The 14,431-nt window shown below is 36.5% G+C and overlaps 1 protein-coding gene and 1 non-coding gene across 2 annotated transcripts in view; one reads left to right on the forward strand and one right to left on the reverse strand.

Moving 5' to 3' along the window:
- Positions 1 to 5,519: 5,519 nt before the first annotated feature.
- LOC139759353 (U2 spliceosomal RNA) lies at positions 5,520 to 5,709 on the reverse strand. Its single transcript, XR_011715042.1, has one exon. It is a non-coding gene; the product is annotated as a U2 spliceosomal RNA (small nuclear RNA).
- A 3,339-nt stretch (positions 5,710 to 9,048) lies between these two features.
- LOC139759256 (protein broad-minded-like) overlaps positions 9,049 to 14,431 on the forward strand; it is a 47,974-nt gene continuing 42,591 nt past the window's right edge. The window contains exon 1 of the mRNA XM_071681386.1: positions 9,049 to 9,142. The gene's annotated coding sequence lies outside the window, so the exon portion shown is untranslated. The remainder of the gene's footprint in view (positions 9,143 to 14,431) is intronic.

A 14,431-nucleotide genomic window follows, 5' to 3' on the forward strand; every position in this document is an offset into this window, starting at 1 on the left:
CAGAAAAAGAATATAATTGTATCTGGGTGACCACCAATGTGGAAGCTAACTTACATGTAACAAACAGTTGATATCACAAGAACCCAACTCTGATATAAACATTTTTGCACTCTACATGCTGTTGTCCGATATGGCATACACTTTGATAGCTCACTCGTGCAGCTGTTGATATAGTCCAAAAACATTAGAGTTTAAGACCAGCAGTGCCTGTCAGGGTTGAATGCAATGATTGTTTTCTCTGAGGCCTCATTACCTCTTGACATTTACAGCTGCTGCATACATCATATCACAGTTACCTTCACCATTAAGATCACCTACAGATTCTTTCGGTGATATAAAGGTAAAAAAAATCTCATTTAACTACATCAGGTCTATGACACTAAGATTGGTGTGCATAGTTAATGCACTAAGAAGTTAAAATTCTTTTAATGTTGGTTTAGTTATTGAGAGATGGTTTTAGGGAAATAGGACATTTTATCCTGATCATTATTTATGTAACAAGTCCACAGGGCTGTTAGCCATAGCCACAAATTCTTACAAACTGTTATTGGATAATGTTTTTACAAAGATTTCCTGCTATTTATTCTAATGGATATAATGCCAGAGAAGTTGGATTTTCACTGTCTGTAAAAGAAGTGTTAAGGGTTAAGAAGCTTTAAGCCACTTACTGCTTAGTTTGTTACATTAAAGATCTAGATTCTAAAAGATTTATACAAACCCTTTCTCTTTAATACCTCTCTGTATTTGTGTATAACAGCATAGAAAAATGACTTTATAAGTTTTCATATACCTACTTTCCTTTGGGGTACTGTTATTACCTGATCCACTTACTTAAGGATGGGGAAGTTGAATATGTTTCTGTAATTTCTGATTCAACCATACTAATTTGTAGTTTCAAAACAAATAATCAGTTCTAGACTTTGTCATAACCTTGTTTTTCATCAGCCATGAGAGAAATTAGTGCTATTAAAGAAGCAGCAATTCTTCAAGTAATTTGACATAATCAGAGATGAAATTTTTTATCTTCATCGATAATTTGAAGTAAAACCACTTGTGAGTCTGTAACTAGTTAGACCATTGGAAGATGCAAGTTTAGAATCACTTTTTGCAGAAATTTTCTTGTTTGTCTTTTGCTTCAAACAGGAGTATGTGATATTTGTGCATTTTGTTTTGTGATATTTTGTAACAAATGGACCAATATATTTATCAGATGTATATTTAGACAAAGCCAAAAGAATGAAACTGGGTTACATTCCTAGTCTAATTTCAGATTATTTGTCTGAAACACTAATAATCCACATGGTGTCTTTTGTGTCATGTATATGATTTGCAGGGATATTTGCAAGTCACTCAAGCCCTTTCCCAAAGATGTACCTCAAACAAAACTCATTACACACTTCTTTATATGACTAAATTAATTTTACGTCTAAGAAAATTGGTTGGTTCTCAGTGAAGTCTGTAATTATGACTACATGACTATTTTTTAATGTAGGAATTATTTCAACACTTTATTGACAGCAGGATGAATTAATTTCCATCTGGGTTGGGAATAGGGATAACAACCAGGTTGTCATTTTTCCAGGATTACAAAAGGCTGGTTCACTTATGATGGGTTGTTTGAGGGTTCAGCTATTGAGTGGTTTAGACTGTGGTTTGGGTCAACTTTGATGGGAAAAGATGATTAAGCAAGTGCTCTCTGAATCTTCTTAAAGAATACAGAAATTAGTCTTTCCAGCCAAACCAGTTTTTCTACAACTTTTAAGCATCTGTATTTTTTTAGGATCTTGTTAGATGTTGTGGACTGAAAGTAGATAAAAGCCTTCTGTTGAAGTGTATTCAGCACCATTATTTCATCACAGGTATAAAGTGTGTTTTATTTCAGAATGTAACTAAACTGAGTCTGCCATGGGTATTTCCTTTGAATTAATGTAGTACCAGTAGTTGATTTAAGAATTTTCATTTGCATGAAATTATTAATTCTAAACTTTAAGCAATGAATCTTGAGACTTTCTCAGTAGTCAGTATGTGTAAAGCTGTAAAGGCCAGATACCCAAGGTGGTCCCAGCTAAATGCCAATATACAGTGGTATGTGACTGTACAGAAATCATGTGGTTGTGGACTCGCCACCCTGTTATTTCTTAAAGAATTGTTGTATTCAGCAACATGCCATACATTATACATTATGATGTTGAAACTGTATGAAAGTATATATTTTCTTATTGTTGTGACTATTTGTACTTCCTTCACATAACTATAACAGTTGTTGTATACAAAAGTTAAGGGGGGTAGGGGATGGGAGGAAGGGAAATTTGACAAACACGGTCATCTGATGAGTGCCTCAAGGGACGTCTTCCAGTGATGTCCTCATGTGATGTACTTGCATGGCGTCTTCACATAGTTACTTGGTATATTTGCATGTTGTCCTCAGTGGTGTGCTAATGTGGCAACTTTGCATTGTGTCATCGATATGTTTCTTCCCTAGGTTTTTTATTACTGTCTGTGTGGTTCCCTCATGTAGTGTCTTTACGTGATTACCAAGCATGGTGTCTTCATCTAGTTACCTCATACAGGATCCTAATGTGATAATACTTGGTGTCCATGTATGGTCTTCACATTATTCTTGTCCATGCATTTTGTCCTCACTCAGTACCCTCATATGTTAACCTTGTGTGGTGTTTTTGTACTGTCCCCAGGTGGTGTTCACATGTGGTGTCTTCACATGATGTCACACAGGCATCCCCTCTGACACTCTTCAGGACATCACCTAACAGCAATAGGTACTCTCATTGACTTGTTACTTGTCCATCTGGCAGCATCAGTTAGTGCCGCACATTTGTTGTGGATCAAATTTCAAGAAATCCATTGTAGCTTTGAAACTTTCAGTCATTCCTTTATCATAGGTGATATAGGCAGGCAATGACTAAGAGTTGTAGCCAGGAGGACTTCTAAGATGTCATAGAGAGTTCATGATATACTGTACAGTACATCATAAAAGAAATTTTCCATAATTGAAATTTATCTGCTTACATAGGATATTTATACTGCTATAACAATGGCAATCCAAAGAAACATTCATTGCCACTGACTTGTCTTTTTAAATATATATATATATATATATATATATATATATATATATATATATATATATATATATATATATATATATATATTGGAAAGGATCACAATTTTGCGTGTGATCGAGATATTCCTATGAGTCCACGGGGAAAATGAAACACGAAAAGTTCCCAGGTGCACTTTCGTGTAATAATCACATCATCAGGGGAGACACAAGAGAGAAATATAACAGTCAGTTGATATACATCGAAGAGACGAAGCTAGGATGCCATTTTGGACAATCACATGTTTACCAAATGGCGTACTAGGTTCATCTTCGATGTATATCAACTGACTGTTATATTTCTCTCGTGTCTCCCCGATGATGTGATTATTACACCAAAGTGCACTTGGGAACTTTTCGTGTTTCATTTTCCCTGTGGACTCATAGGAATATATATATATATATATATATATATATAATATATATATATATATATATATATATATATATATATATATATATATATATATATATATATATATATATATATACTCATGGTTCTCTGTGTACTAAAGTGAAGTATGTGTATAATGTTAGCAAATCAAATTTATGATAATTGTGAGTGTGCAAATGTTTGTATGTGTGCATGTGAGGGTGCTCATATGTGTACATGTTGCTCTGACTTGCTGTTAAAACTTTGCAAAGGACAAACTTGCTATATTCATTCCTATATTATATTTTTCTAGGGTCTTATTTCTTATAATTTGATATAATGTTTCATCTGTGTTTTCTAAGACAGAGGCCCTTCCTGGACCCCTGTGGATGTAGTGGTTTATGTTAGACAGTAAGGTTTGCCTTTTATGTACTTTGCAGATAGCAATTAATATGCTTAATAATCAAACTGAGGTTATAAAACAGAATAATTTGATACAGTCAGGCATGAGAGTTTTGTAATGAATGCTGATCTGATAGATTTTGAGAACTTAAATTACCATGTTCATACATGTTGCACCATATTGAATTATTTATCACCCATTGGATAAAAGTGTCTTTAAGTTGCACCCATAAACTGGACCATTCAATCAAAATCCTCAGACTGATGCATTATAATCCTATATATGTAAATAAAATGAATCATATCAAATTATAAGGTTTAGACAGCTGTGCTGTCATGCTCAAATGAGCCTGGTTGGAGGAACGTATTCACTCCACACATGAGCATATGTAGATAATATTTGAATGTATTGAACAGGTAACCTTTACTGTTTTTACATGTGTATTAAAGAATTAGTCTTTCTATCTTTTAGTTGCTGAATGCCTATATAGTACAACATTTCATTTTTATATATGTAATGATCATGCATGCCTGCAGCAAAGTGACATGTGTGGTTAATGATTAGATCAAAATGAAAAACAAGGATGATAGTTATCAGAGATCAATAAAACTATGAACAGCAATAATTGCAATCTATCTGACAAAATATGAAATAAATGATTATTAGAAAGATTTAATAAAAGTGATAACCATGAAGATTAATGGCAGCAACAAATAGGGGGTCTTTGATGAGTGCTTCGCCTCCTCCTGAACACCACCTCAAGTGTTACTTTTATCTCGATTCCTTGCTCTACAAGTATGTCAATAAAGTTGTATTTTGTCTATTTAGGAGTTTTTGTACTTGCCTTCAATTTGCTAGGGCTCAAGTGGCCCATGAGTCTTTTAGCACTAACATGCCAATGATACACTTTAATATCATATGGCATGTTACAAGTCCCAGTACACAACTCCAATACCACTTAGTAGTCTGTAATGATCTGAAAGAACTCTTAACCTATGGTGATATTGCCTGAAAAGCTACAGTAGCCTCAAAGCACTAGTCAGCACAATTCACTCTCTGAGGTTAGAGTGATGTAAAAACTACTGCAGTACTGAATGAACTTTAGTTACCAAGAAACACTGTGCCCCTGTGCCACTACTCTGTCCCTGAGAGTTCCTGAGGAATATACTCAGCTGTTCCAAGTCAAATTTGGCAACACAGTTGCTGATTTTGGAATTTTCAGGATTTTCGGGATCTCATGCGTACCAAACCTGAAAGCAGATCAGATAAATTATAACAGAGAGTTGGAGTTTTTGCGGTGAATAAGTTAAGATTTAAACATGACAACAGTAATCATTTATTGTAATAACCAAAAATTCTTCAGCATTTCCAATCCCAAAATGTACATGAATAGTGATAGCTGATTGAATTGCTGAAGGTGGATCTGGCCCATTTCAATTTGAAGATAAGTAAATACTTGTCATCTTAATGTAATGGGGTTGATTCTTTTGGGGGAAGCAGAAGGTAGACTTTGCATTTCGTTCATCATAGGAGTTCGTACAGGAGTGTTCTTGGATTACTGAAACCCTTCTCAGGATTGAGAACATCAGGCAAAGGGGCTTGAGTTTCTGTACCTGGATGTGGACAAGACTTTGACCAATCTCGGAGGTACTGCAATACTGGGCTGACCCACGGCAAAGGTGGAGCAAGCCCCTAGCACTTCGCCATGATCCAAAAATCAGTTCAATATCGTGGATCCCACTTGGGGATCCTATCAGATATGAAGCTGATAACAGATACTATACTTTGATTTTAGCTAAAATGTCGATAAGTTCTTGCAGTGTCACTTCATATAATTTGGTTTTTCCTTGAAAAGCCTTTTGCACAATGTAGACTACTGTAACAATTTGGAATTACATGTAAGTTGAAATGCTGATGAGGGGGAGATTGAATGAACACCAGTATCCTTCTGGCTCGATTTGAGACTTAAGTGTTTGAATGATTTCAGTATGACCTAAATGGGTTTCTGAGGTATCTGTCATTCAGTAAGATTATACATATGGTTTCCTAACAAGTTTTATTTATTACTGTACCATCCTTTTGAGTTTCTGGGGTCTCTCACCCATCTCAGTATTACTGGTATGTGCTCCTGTGTATTTACCTGTACAGCTACTTTGTCTTACTATCTCAGTGTTACTCATGTAAGTGCCATAGTCATTAATATTCATATCCTGTGGTGCATGTAGCCAGTCATGCTTTGCTACATGGTAGATGTGACATGAAATAACGGCAAATTGCTGTCCCTGCTTTTATGTTCACAATCCCCACTACATCTTCTGGTCCTGATTTAGATTCAGTGTACTTGATAACCTTTATCAAGCTTTGGACTGATTTACCTAATGCTGTACCAGGTTCAGAAATCCTTATGTGAAATTAGCTAATCTGACGTCATGCCTTGTATTTTCTTAAAAAGAAATATTATAGCCATAAAAAGGAATCAGGCGTAGTTCCTAAACAGTGGAGGACAGCAAATGTAATTCCAATTTTTAAGAAAGGGAATAGATTCATTGCCTCTAATTACCGTCTTATCAGTTTGACAGCTACTGTGGGGAAGTTTCTCGAATCAATTATAGATGAGAAAATAGGTGAACACTTGGAGAACCATGATCTCACTAGGGATTCTCAACATGGGTTTACAAGAGGGAGGTCGTCTCATTAACCTGTACACTTTCTCATCTTACGAAACTGATTTCGAGTGTTGCCGTAGCATTTATGTAACAATAATTAGTTGATTTTCTGGGTGAATTTTCTTTTAGCTGTCTTGCATTAGTATGGTTGAGCAATGAATACCAGAGCACAAACTTACGCTTGTATTTTATGTTTGATTATACATTATAATAATGAATAAGAAAAGTGTATAATACCTTATCATTTATAGTTTCAATATATTTTTTCCTGTATAGGCAAAAATTCTAAACTTATATTTCCTGTATGGTTAGTCTTATCGGTTCAGTTCAGGTGTACTTTGGGAGGAATTGCACTTTCTTTCTCTTTGTTGATTTATCAAATTTACTGTACTCTGGCCTGCTATGTATAGTTATTTTTAGGGTTTATACTGTGGATGTTGTTTTCAAGTTTCTTCCTCTCTTCTCTCCCGTAATTTACAAAATTTATAGATTAGTTATTTACAGCTTCTAAATTTTCATTTCTGAGCAAGAGTTTTGCGATTATCTTATTTTCTTGTATATACCGTTGATCTATTTCTGCCTGAATCCCATCTTTCTTCTTGATATTCCAGGCACTAAATAATATCATGGAAATCCTCCTGTGCTCTACATAAAGCACAAATTTAACCACCACCGGCGAATCTATTTCTATTACTCAATGGTAAATCGTTTGCATTTATACAATGTTCCAAATGATGGCCTATTATGTTATTTTCTTCTATATCCTGCCATTTCTCGATACATATCCATGGAATTGTATCATCCATCTTTTCCATTTTACTATATCCCAATTATTTACTTCGTTTTTATTTTCCTTTTGTCATTTTGTGGAGCTTGATATAATAAATTTTTGTTTCCTGGATGTACTTTTCTGTAATTTCTTTCATTCATCTTTTCTTACCGCTCTCATGTATTGTCCAATAGTCTTTGTGTATTGTCTTAGTCTTCCATGAATCGCGTCCCCATACTCTCCTCCATTATGTACATACACGAGTAGATGAGCCATTCTTCGTGTTTCCTGGCGCTACCTCGCTGACGCGGGAAACAACGATTATGTATAAAATTAATATATATATATATATATATATATATATATATATATATATATATATATATATATATATATCTGTTTCCCAATTTAGAAAGTTAAAAAAATACAAGGAGGGGAGGATTTCTGGCCCCCCGCTCCCGTCCCCTCTAGTCGCTTTCTACGACACGCGAGGAATGCGTGGGAAGTATTCTTTCACCCCTATCCCCCAGGGATAATATACATATATATATACACATACACATACACAATGTGTGGTGTGAGGTGGTTTGATCGAGTAAGTAACGTAAGGGTAAGAGAGATGTGTGGAAATAAAAAGAGCGTGGTTGAGAGAGCAGAAGAGGGTGTTTTGAAATGGTTTGGTCACATGGAGAGAATGAGTGAGGAAAGATTGACCAAGAGGATATATGTGTCGGAGGTGGAGGGAACGAGGAGAAGAGGGAGACCAAATTGGAGGTGGAAAGATGGAGTGAAAAAGATTTTGAGTGATCGGGGCCTGAACATGCAGGAGGGTGAAAGGAGGGCAAGGAATAGAGTGAATTGGAGCGATGTGGTATACCGGGGTTGACGTGCTGTCAGTGGATTGAATCAAGGCATGTGAAGCGTCTGGGGTAAACCATGGAAAGCTGTGTAGGTATGTATATTTGCGTGTGTGGACGTATGTATATACATGTGTATGGGGGGGGGGGTTGGGCCTTTTCTTTCGTCTGTTTCCTTGCGCTACCTCGCAAACGCGGGAGACAGCGACAAAGCAAAAAAAAAAAAAAAAAAAAATATATATATTATATATATATATATATATATATATATATATATATATATATATATATATATATATATTGTAAATTTGTTTTCTCTTATCAGTCTTTATGCCACCATATTTGAAGCGCCTATTTCTAATCTTAATTTGATCTTTTTTGTCTATTTCGGTGCACCCATTATTTGACATGCACAGTATTTTCTACACTTTCTATTATAGCAGTGATTTCGGTCTTAGTAAAGTTATTGATATTTGATTCATACGGTTTGTAATGCCATGCCTTTCCAAAAAATCTTACCTATTAGATTTTTTGTTTTGTTTTGTACGTTTGATGTGCTTATTGCAAGGCCTTCTTTTGCGTTTTAAAGTTTCTTGTATTACTTATCATGGTTCCAGAACATGTAATATATTGATTTACATTTATATGTTTTACAATTTCTTTAATTAATAGGCGCAAATTGATTTAAGAATTCAATGATTCGTTAAAAGTTTAGAATATCAGCTTGATTAGAGTAGAATAAGAGATTGTCGATAAGAAATGAGCCAATTGAATTGAAATTTTGGAAATAGATGAAATCTTATAAATTGCTTAAGGTTTATGACAATTAATACATTTTCATTACATACGAAAGTGAATATCAACAACAACAAACAGTTTCAGTGGCGACAGTTGGAGTAACCAGAGTGAAGTAGTTGGTGCCCAGTCAACACTAACCTGCAGGCCCGCCGACATGTGTATGTATATGGAAAAAAAAAATTACTTTTTCATTATGAAAGATAATTCGTCTGATGTGAGCTAAAATTCCCTATAAGGGCTATTAAGTGTATTTGCATTCTTATTTTGGCATCTTGGAAATTTGCTCAGTATTGACTGTTATGCCGTATATTGCAGTACATGTATTTTTTAACATGTCTTATGTCAGATATAAGAGGCATGAATCTTACATTACAACCATACCTGACTGAAAGATAATTTAAGAAGCTTTATAATGTGTTGCGGGATCAGACTGCAGTGTTGCTTTCCTCATCAGTCAGGCTTCTTGTGACTGGTGGTCTTTCAGGAATGCAAAGTTACAGTGTGAAGAGATGTAGGGTATGGGATTGTCGGTGTAGCACATGTAATACTACCAGTTTGTAGCTCGAGACTCTGCTCTGTCCATTAGGTTTGTCTTTTTTAGGGAGGGTGACAAAAACTGAACCCAACATTCAAATCGTGGAGGAACCAATGACGTGTAAAGAGTTAGAGTGATTTCCCAAGACTTGATTCGTAGGCTGTACATATGAAACCAAGAATTTTGTTCGCTTTTCACTGCTTCTGTGCACTGCTGACTTGGTTTTAGGTCACCAGAGATTATTACGCCTAAGTCTTTTTCCCCATTTACCTTTTGCACTTCTACAGAATTCATACTGTAGCTTGCCTTTTTGTGTTTACTAACAGTATGTAAAACTTTGCACTTATTGAAATTCCTTTGCCACTTATGGGGCTAGTTCATCAGTTTGTCAATGTCAGTTTGAAACTAGATTTTCAAGCTCATTTGTAGATTTATTTCCCATCTTTGTATTATTAGTTAATTTTGATGTCTTGCAATACAGCCCATTATCATTGTCATCAATATATATATTCTGAGGCTTGACTGTTTCCTTCTGGCCAATTAACCAAATTTATACCCTCTGAAGTACAACCCCATCAATACCACATGCCTTGAATTTTGCCAGTGATCTTTGAAGTGGAACCTTATAAAAAGCATCTTCAAAGTCTAGATATATAATATTAATTGCTTTACATTCATCATACATATTGATTATATCTTAAAAGGAATCAAGTATATTAATTGGACTTGAGTGATTTTGTCAAAAATCATGCTGAGAATTGTATATTGAGTGATGGTCCTCTAAATTATATAGAATTTGATCTCAAATGATGGTTTTTCATAAGTTTTCTAACAGTAGAGGTTAAGCTAATATGACGATTTTTTCGGACAGTGACTTACTACCTTCTTTAATTATTTGGTGTTACGTTGGCAAACTATTCATTTGGAACTTTTCCAGTAGCAGGTGACTTATTGAAAAGGGCAGTCAAGGGCTTAACTTTCTCATGTTTTACATCTTTCATTTTTCTATGATAAAACTCATCAGATTGTGCCATTTTATTTATTTTCATTGTGTTTATTGCTGAATGTATGTCTTCAGCTTTTATGGCTGTTAAAGAATGGTCACTTTTCTTATCAATGAAACCCGATTTGGCACATGGGTGGTGTCTTCAGTCGTAAATAAGATGCAAAAAAGTCAATTAATATTTTTTCCCATGGCTTCTTTGTCTTGAACCAAGTCACTGTTTTCCTCAGTTAATGGACCTATTGACTTGGTGATGACTATCTTGCTTCTACCATAGCTGTAAAATTCCTTTAGGTTTCTTTTGCTATTTTCAACAATATATGCTTCATATTAACATTACTTTGTCTTATAACTGTCTTACTTTCTCTCGCAAATTTGCATGCCTTAATGTACCACTTAAGATACTGGATTCTCAGCTTTTTATGAGCTACTTTCTAAGAAAATAGGAACTTTTTCAATTCACTGTTCCACCACCTTGGTTTTATTTTTGAAATAAACCATCTACCACACATTGGTGCATATGTTTCCACAGCTGCTCTGAAGGTTTTTTGAAAATTTTCCAAGTTACATTCAATGTCATTTTCATTCCCCGTATTGTTCCAGGTTTGCCCGTGAAGAATGATGCGAAGATCATTAGAATTTTTCCATTTTAAATCAGGTATTTTTTCGCTACTTATCTTGATCAGGATTATGCATTGTTGAAAGTGATCTCAAAAGTAATTTGTCACTGATCAGCTGTACCCAACTCTTCACCAGCTTCAACATTATTATAGAGATTTTCATTTGTATATTTATATATCTATTTATTATACTTTGTCGCTGTCTCCCACGTTAGCTAGGTAGCACAAGGAAACAGATGAAAAAATGGCCCAACTCACCCACATACGCATGTATATACATACACACCCACACACGCACATATACACACCTATACATTTCATCGTATACATACATATACATGCACAGACATATACATATATACACATGCACATGATTCATACTTGCTGCCTTTATTCATTCCTGTCACCACCTCACCACACATGAAATGACAACCCCCTCCCCCAGCATGCCCACGAGGTAGTGCTAGGAAAAGACAACAAAGGCTACATTCGTTCACACTCAGTCTCTAACTTTCATGTATAATGTACCGAAACCACAGCTCTCTTTCCACATCCAGGCCCCACAAAACTTTCCATGGTTTACCCCAGACGCTTTACATGCCCTGGTTCAATCCATTGACAGCACATCGACCCCAGTATACCACATCGTTCCAATTCACTCCATTCCTTGCACACCTTTCACCCTCCTGCATGTTCAGGTCCCAATCGCTCAAAATCTTTTTCACTCCATCCTTCCACCTCCATTTTGGTCTCCCACTTCTTCTAGCTCCCTCCACCTTTGACACATATATCCTCTTTGTCAATCTTTCCTCACTCATTCTCTCCATGTGACCAAACCATTTCAAAACACCCTCTTCTGCTCTCTCAACCACACTCTTTTTATTACCACACATCTCTCTTACCCTTTCATTACTTACTCAATCAACCACCTCACACCACATATTGTCCTCAAACATCTCATTTTCAACACTTCCACCCTCCTCCGCACAACTCTATTTATAGCCCACGCTTTGCAACCATATAACATTGTTGGGACCGCTATTCCTTCAAACATGCCCATTTTTGCTTTCTGAGATAATGTTCTCGACTTCCACACATTTTTCGACACTCCCAGAACTTTCGCCCCCTCCCCCACCCTGTGACTCACTTCTGCTTCCATGGTTCCATCTGCTGCCAAATCCACTCCCACATATCTAAAATACTTCACTTCCTCCAGTTTTTCTCCATTCAAACTTACCTCCCAGTTGACATATCCCTCAACCCTACTGTACCTGATAACTTTGCTCTTATTCACATTTACTCCCAGCTTTCTTCTTTCACACACTTTACCAAATACAGTCACCAGCTTCTGCTGTTTCTCACCCAAATCAGCCACCAGCGTTGTATCATCAGCAAACAATAGCTGACTCACTTCCCAAGCCCCCCTCATCCACAACAGACTGTATACTTGCCACTCTCTTCAAAACTTACATTCACCTTCCTAACGACCCCATCCATAAACAAATTAAACAACCATGGAGACATCATGCACCCCTGCCACAAACTGACATTCACCGAGAACCAATCACTTTCCACTTTTCCTACTCGTACACATGCCTTACATCCTTGATGAAAACTTTTCACTGCTTCTAGTAACTTACCTCTCACACCATATATTCTTAATACTTTCCACTGATCATCTTTATCAACTCTTATCGTATGCCTTCTCCAGATCCATAAACGCTACATACAAATCCATTTGCTTTTCTAAGTATTTCTCACATACATTCTTTACAGCAAACACCTGATCCACACATCCTCTACCACTTCTGAAACCACACTGCTCTTCCCCAATCTGATGCTCTGTACATGCCTTCACCCTCTCAATCAATGCCCTCCCATATAATTTCCCAGGAATACTCAACAAACTTATACCTTTGTAATTTGAACACTCACCTTTATCCCCTTTGCCTTTGTACAATGGCACTATGCATGCATTCTGCCAATCCTCAGGCACCTCACCATGAGTCATACATACATTAAATATCCTTACCAACCAGTCAACAACACAGTCACCCCCCTTTTTAATAAATTCCATCGCAAAACCATCTGAACCCGCTGCCTTGCCGGCTTTCATCTTCCGCAAACTTTTACTACCTCTTCTCTGTTTACCAAATCATTCTCTTTCCCAAGCTCACTTACTCTCACCACTCTCTTCACCCCAACATTCTCTCTTCTTTTCTGAAAACCTCTACAAATCTTCACCTTCGCCTCCACAAGATAATGATCAGACATCCCTCCAGTTGCACCTCTTAGCACATTAACATTGAAAAGTCTCATCATCCATCACTAAAGCCCAGTCTCGTGCATCAAAACCACTAATACACTCAGCTGCTCCCAAGACACTTGCCTCTCATGGTCTTTCTTCTCATGCCCAGGTGCATCGGCACCAGTAATCACCCATCTCTCTCCAGCCCTTTTCAGTTTTACCCATATCAATCTAGAGTTTACTTTCTTACACTCTATCACATACTCCCACCACTCCTGTTTCAGGAGTAGTGCTACTCCTTCTCTTGCTCTTGTCCTCTCACCAACCCTTGACTTTACTCCCAAAACATTCCCAAACCACTCTTCCCCTTTACCCTTGAGCTTTGTTTCACTCAGAGCCAAAACATCCAGGTTCCTTTCCTCAAACATACGACCTATCTCTCCTTTTATCTCATCTTGTTTACATCCACACACATCTAGACACTCCAATCTGAGCCTTCAAGGAGGATGAGCACTCCCCGCATGACTCCTTCTTCTGTTTCCCCTTTTGGAAAGTTGAAATACAAGGAGGGGAGGGTTTCTAGCCCCCCGCTCCCATCCCATTTAGTTGCCTTTTACGACACGTGAGGAATGCGTGGGAAGTATTCTTTCTCCCCTATCCCCAGGGATTTGTATAAAGAACTAAATCTAACTTATTCTTGTTGCAAGTGTGTTTCTCAAGAAATTGGATATAGGCACTGATAAGCAAATTTATTTAAGAGTCCACACCCAGAGCTACTGAAATGGGATTATCTCCATTTAGATACCAGTATGTTAAGATCTATGATAGAATATTGTTCATTACACATTTTTGCAAATGTCAAAAAATCTTTTGTCTGCCTCTATTGTTTATGTGGGGCCTATAAACTAGTCCTACTGTTATTTTTTCTGTAGTCTATCTTCACTTTCTACAAAAATGAAATCAACATTCCCAACTGCAAATTTAAGTCTTGGGAAGTCATTATCACTCTTTGCAGTTTATTGGTTCATCCCCATCTTAAAT

This window comes from Panulirus ornatus, chromosome 32 (assembly GCF_036320965.1).
Source record: "Panulirus ornatus isolate Po-2019 chromosome 32, ASM3632096v1, whole genome shotgun sequence".
Classification (NCBI taxonomy): domain Eukaryota; kingdom Metazoa; phylum Arthropoda; class Malacostraca; order Decapoda; family Palinuridae; genus Panulirus; species Panulirus ornatus.